Raw genomic sequence first — 4,812 nt, forward strand, 5'->3', positions numbered from 1 at the left:
TCTGTCCACAGTGAGTTTTCCTACCGTCATTACCCATTCCCTCCGGGCCCTGGGCTACGGCTGCAGGAGGAAGTTGAAAATTAAGCAGATCACGAAATCGACATTCCTTGAATCTCTGGAAGACTTAAGTGTCCAGGAGGAAAAGGATCGTAAAATGCCCCAGATTCTCATCTACCTCTGTCCCTCAGGCCAACAAGATCACGCCTCTCTGACAACAATGACACATGGGGACTCCCCTCACTGAGCTTAGCTTCTCAGAGGGGGTGTCCACTTGTTACTTATTAAGCAGATGGAAAATTCTGGGAAGGAACTGTATTTTCTGAAGCCTAGAGGATGCGCTGGTTGGTACCAGACATTTTTTCCAAGGAAAAAGCAAATCCAGCCTCTTACCCTGCACTGGGGAAGCACCAAGGGGCAAGTGAGCTGGTCCGAAAGCTTGGACAACAGTTTAGCAGCGGGCTCAGTCCTGCTTCCTTCATTCCCACCTCCCACTACCTCGTGAATACTTGCGAAGACCATGTACCTCTGTGGTCGAACAAACAAAACAAAAATCCTTCTCTGTGCGTCCTCTTCTGTTTGCCACGCACGCACCTCATAGCAATTTGGCAAAGCACGAGAGGGTGGAGAGACATCCAGGCATATCTCACCAATTTCCCGACTTACACGTTGGGAAATAGCTTAGCAGAAAGCAACTCCCACAAGTCTGCCAGGCAGGGGCTAGTGACCCAGGTGGTGAGAAGGTAACCTGTCACTTCTACTGAGGGCCGGAAGAGTCCACCTTATCAAGGAATAGTAGCCCTCCCCGCTTTTCCTTCTTTTCCTTTTTTTAAACTTTTATTTATTTTAAGTGTGTTTTTCCAGGACCCATCAGCTCCAAGTTAAATAGTTGTTTCAATCTAGTTGTGGAGGGCGCAGCTCACAGTGGCCCATGTGGGGATCGAACCGGCGACCCTGGTGTTACGAGCACCGCGCTCTAACCAACTGAGCTAACCGGCCGCCCTTTTTTTAAATTTTCATCCTATGCCCTCACCCGGGACAGTAATTCAGTTCCAGACCCAGTGAAACAGGCAAGTGCCAGAATGACTTTAAATGAAGGGATAATTCTTCTTATCCCGTCAGGTCTCTGGTCTCCAGAGAAGGATTTGTTTTCCTGTCAAACATGCAGGGTCCATGGTGAAGCACGGGAGGTCATGCTGTGGTGCGCTCAGGCATCCATGATGCATGGTGAGGGCGCGCGGCCCAGGCCACGATCCGTGTTGCCAGGCATCCACCCCCGGCCTGCCGCGGTGACCGACCGGTCCGGCAGCATTTCCCAGAGCTCGCTCGCGCGTAGCCCCTGCCCTCCATTGCAGAGCTGTGCATCTGGCTGCTTTCCACTGCAAACACAGCCTGCCACCGAGTCCTTTTCCTCAGCCCTGCACACAGTTCCTGCTGCCAAGATGAGTCATCATGCAACGCATACCCTCACCCGCTCCACTCTGCACTTAAAATACCCCAGGGCGGCCGGACAGAACCCTGCTGTGTGTGACCTGTGACCAGGGGATTGGTGGCTCAGCCTTCCGGAGTCCTCCGCAGAGCAGACTGCACTGTGTTTGGCCAAGGGGGTCAGAGAGCCAATAGCTTTTGGGGGGGGGGGGGTTTCAGATCTGGATCTCCCTTGTGCAGCCAGCCAGGTGGCACCCCCTCTTTTGCAGACAGGTGACCTCCATTTTATACTATCTGTTTTCTGGGTTAGAACCTGTCATCCTCACTTGGACAGAGGTCCCTCAGGTCCCTGATGCTGCTGCCATCCTTGCACTCTGCTTCCCCTCTGCCCACCCTCACACAGCACTGGTCTTGGGCAGAATGAGTCACGGTAAGCTGGACCCACTCCTCTCCCTGAGCCTGCAGAGAAAAATTGTTCTCTTGGCCTTGAGTCTCTAAAGTCCTTCCTCTTTCTTTCTCCAGAAGCACTGGATCCACCCCCCTCCGTGGGCACCTCCCCCACCCCACGCCCAGCCACACACTCCACCTACTGAGGCAGCCCTCCCTCCGGAGAACCACGCACTTTCTGCTTTCAACCTGCTGCCACGGCGCCCTTCATAGAAGGAGCCTCAGAACAAAGCCCAGCCCAGCTCAGCCCAAAGGAGCGTGAAGTGTTCAAGTTACTCATTACTAGAGTTAGAGGAGGTCACAGAGCAGGAAGCACATTGGAAAGCAACGGGAAAGGTGGCACAGAGGGTGGGGAATTAGTCAGGGTGACCTTCTAAGGGAACTCCGCGTCCTGGCAGGGGGTGGGTGTTAGAGTGGGAAGGTGGTAAAGTCAGCAACAGCCCCAAGGTCAGACAATCAAATGGAAACAGCTAATTATAATTAAGCTATTGAATAGCTCTTGCTATGCATCAGGCACTGAGCTTAGCACTGTCCCACATCTCCCATTGAATTCTTGCAACAATGTAACATTCCACTTTTACAACTAAGGGACCAGCCCTGAAGAGAACCGTGTGACTTGCCCAAGGTCACACAGCTAGCAAGTACTAAAGCTGAGAGTGTTAATGTAGGTCTGTTTCGCTCTTCTCCAGGTCGATGCGGCTAGATGGGTGAAACAATTCCGGATGGTCTAGAGTGGCCTGTGAGGGGGCGTGTGCGTCTGGTTCCCATGGGGCTGAGCTCATGTCCTCCAGGGGCAATACTGGGTTTGGGCAGAAACAGGGAGGTTCCTGGGGATCCTAGGGGAGGCTGGTTTAGAGTGAGATGCTGCATTGGCTGTGAAGCCATGACCCTCAGGACTTGTCAGAACCCATGAGGCGTTTACATGCAGGGGTGGGAGAGTGAGCCAAGCTGGGGGGCTATCGCCAGAGGAGGGAGTATCCCCCAGAGGAAGACACAGGTCAAGGACAGGAGAGAAAGCTCATCCTGGCCAGACCCAGGATCTTGACCCAATCTATTAGACATTTGCTACAGCCCTAGAGAGCCAGAGAGCTAGGGTAAGACAACTCCTTTTTAAAGACAAAATAGGGGTTCTAGTTAAGTCTGTCACTGTAAGCCTTTCTCCACATACTTTGTTTTAACCCCGGCTTCCACTGGAAAAGAGAGAGAGAGGGAGAGAGGGAAAAAGAGGGGGGAAATCAAGGGGGGGGATGGGAAGGGTGGACGAGGGGAGCATGCACAAGGAGGGCAACACAGCCCCCCTAAACCCCCTCACCCCTTCCTTTGCAACTCCCCCCCCTTCATCCTTTGCTGCTGATTCTGCCCACAGGTTTCCCTCCCTCTTACACAGTCGGCAACCACATACACATGCCCTTGCAGGTGACCTGTCCTGCTGGAAACTCCTCCATGAGGTAACTTCTGATGGGAGGGGACCAGGGGCATCATATCTGCACTTCCACCACCAACTTGGGGCTTTTCCAAAGGAAACCCTGCAGGTGCTAAGCGGGCCGGGCATCCTCTCTCAGCCCTGTTCTGCAGGGTGCCCTGTCAGAGCCCTGCCTGTAGCAGCCCCTTTGGGGCGGGGCTGGAGGTGCCTGCTTCTCTCCTGATTGCAGGTATTTTCAGGTTTGCTTAGGTCTTGCAGGTGGGCTTTGAGAAAGATTAGAGGGAAAGAGCTCATTCTTTTCAGTCCAAGTTTGTCCTTGGACCTGCAAGGTTGACCTTGGAGACAGAAAGGCGGCCTGGACAAGGGTCCGTATGTTGGCTAATTCCCAGAAATGGTGCTGGGAAATGTCCTTTTCCAGAATGGGCTATGTTGCCCCCTGGGGACGGGGCTTCTCTGCAGTGACTGCCTTTTTCTGCTGTGTCACTGCCTGGAGAGAGATGCTTGAAGATGCTCAGGGGTTCAGCGGAGTGGGCGGGAGAGATGAAAGCCAGGAGTCTGGCTTTTCCGCCACCGGGAATAAGCGATGGGAGGAAGGGCTGCATGCCCAGGACGGCCGAAAACGTCTTGCCATTTGAGCTGGGTCTCCTCAATCTCTCTCAGTCCCAGGGATTACACAACAGAACAAAGGGGTCCGTAGCCTCAAGCATGTCAGTGAGAATACCGGCTACCGACTCGGTACCCGGGAGAGTCCTCGGTGGCTGGGTCACGTGCAGACATTGTCGCCAGGGGTCTAGACTGGTGTGAGCCGCTTCGCAGTGCGGCCGGTTTCCGAGGGAAGACTCGCAGGGGGCTAGCCAGCCTCCTACACCTTCCAAGCCCCAGGTCCTGGCTGCCGCCCCGAGTGGGTTTGGCAATTGTCCTGCTTGAGGTGGTTCAGGCCGCCCGCAAGAAGCACCATCAGGAACCGGGGCTGCCGGCGGGCTGGCCTGGAACGAGAGGGCCTGGCCGGGGCTGCCACTGCAGTGACGGGGAGCGCCGGGGGGTGGCAGGTGCAGGAGCGGAGAGGCGGGGCGGGGCCGGGCAGAGTCCCTGACTCGCAGGCGTCCCGGAGTGACCTTCCCCCACCCCGCTAGGGCCTAGGAGGGGTGGGCCTGCGGCGGAGGGAGGCCGGGAGCGCGCGGAAGGGGCTGGATCAGGGCAGTGGGGCCGGGGTCCCCGGGCGTCTGCGGGGCGCCGGGCGACGCAGGTGCAGGGCACCCAACTACGGAAGGGGGTGGTTGGCGCCCAGCCCGGAGCGAGGAGGCTGCGCGCCGCCGCCAGCGCGCTCTCGGCGGCCCCTGCCAACCCTCTCCGCGCCCCCGCTCGCCAGCCGCCGCTCCTTTGTGCCGGCCCCGCGCCCGCCCCCTCGGGCCCGAGGCCCCGCCCCTCCGCGTCGGCGATTGGCCAGCTGCGCCGCTAGTGGGCGGAGCCCCGTGCCGCCGCGGCGCGGTATATAGTAAAGGTAGAGCGTGCACCCT

General features: G+C 56.9%; 1 long non-coding RNA gene across 1 annotated transcript; it reads left to right on the top strand.

Moving 5' to 3' along the window:
- The first annotated feature begins 1,135 nt into the window (after positions 1-1,135).
- LOC141569388 (uncharacterized) lies at positions 1,136-2,169 on the top strand. Its single transcript, XR_012493004.2, has 3 exons — positions 1,136-1,604; positions 1,736-1,855; positions 1,948-2,169. It is a non-coding gene; the product is annotated as an uncharacterized LOC141569388 (long non-coding RNA).
- The last annotated feature ends 2,643 nt before the right edge of the window (positions 2,170-4,812 follow it).

This window comes from Rhinolophus sinicus, chromosome 11, assembly GCF_057876585.1.
Source record: "Rhinolophus sinicus isolate RSI-liver-muscle chromosome 11, RSI-T2T, whole genome shotgun sequence".
NCBI lineage: Eukaryota > Metazoa > Chordata > Mammalia > Chiroptera > Rhinolophidae > Rhinolophus > Rhinolophus sinicus.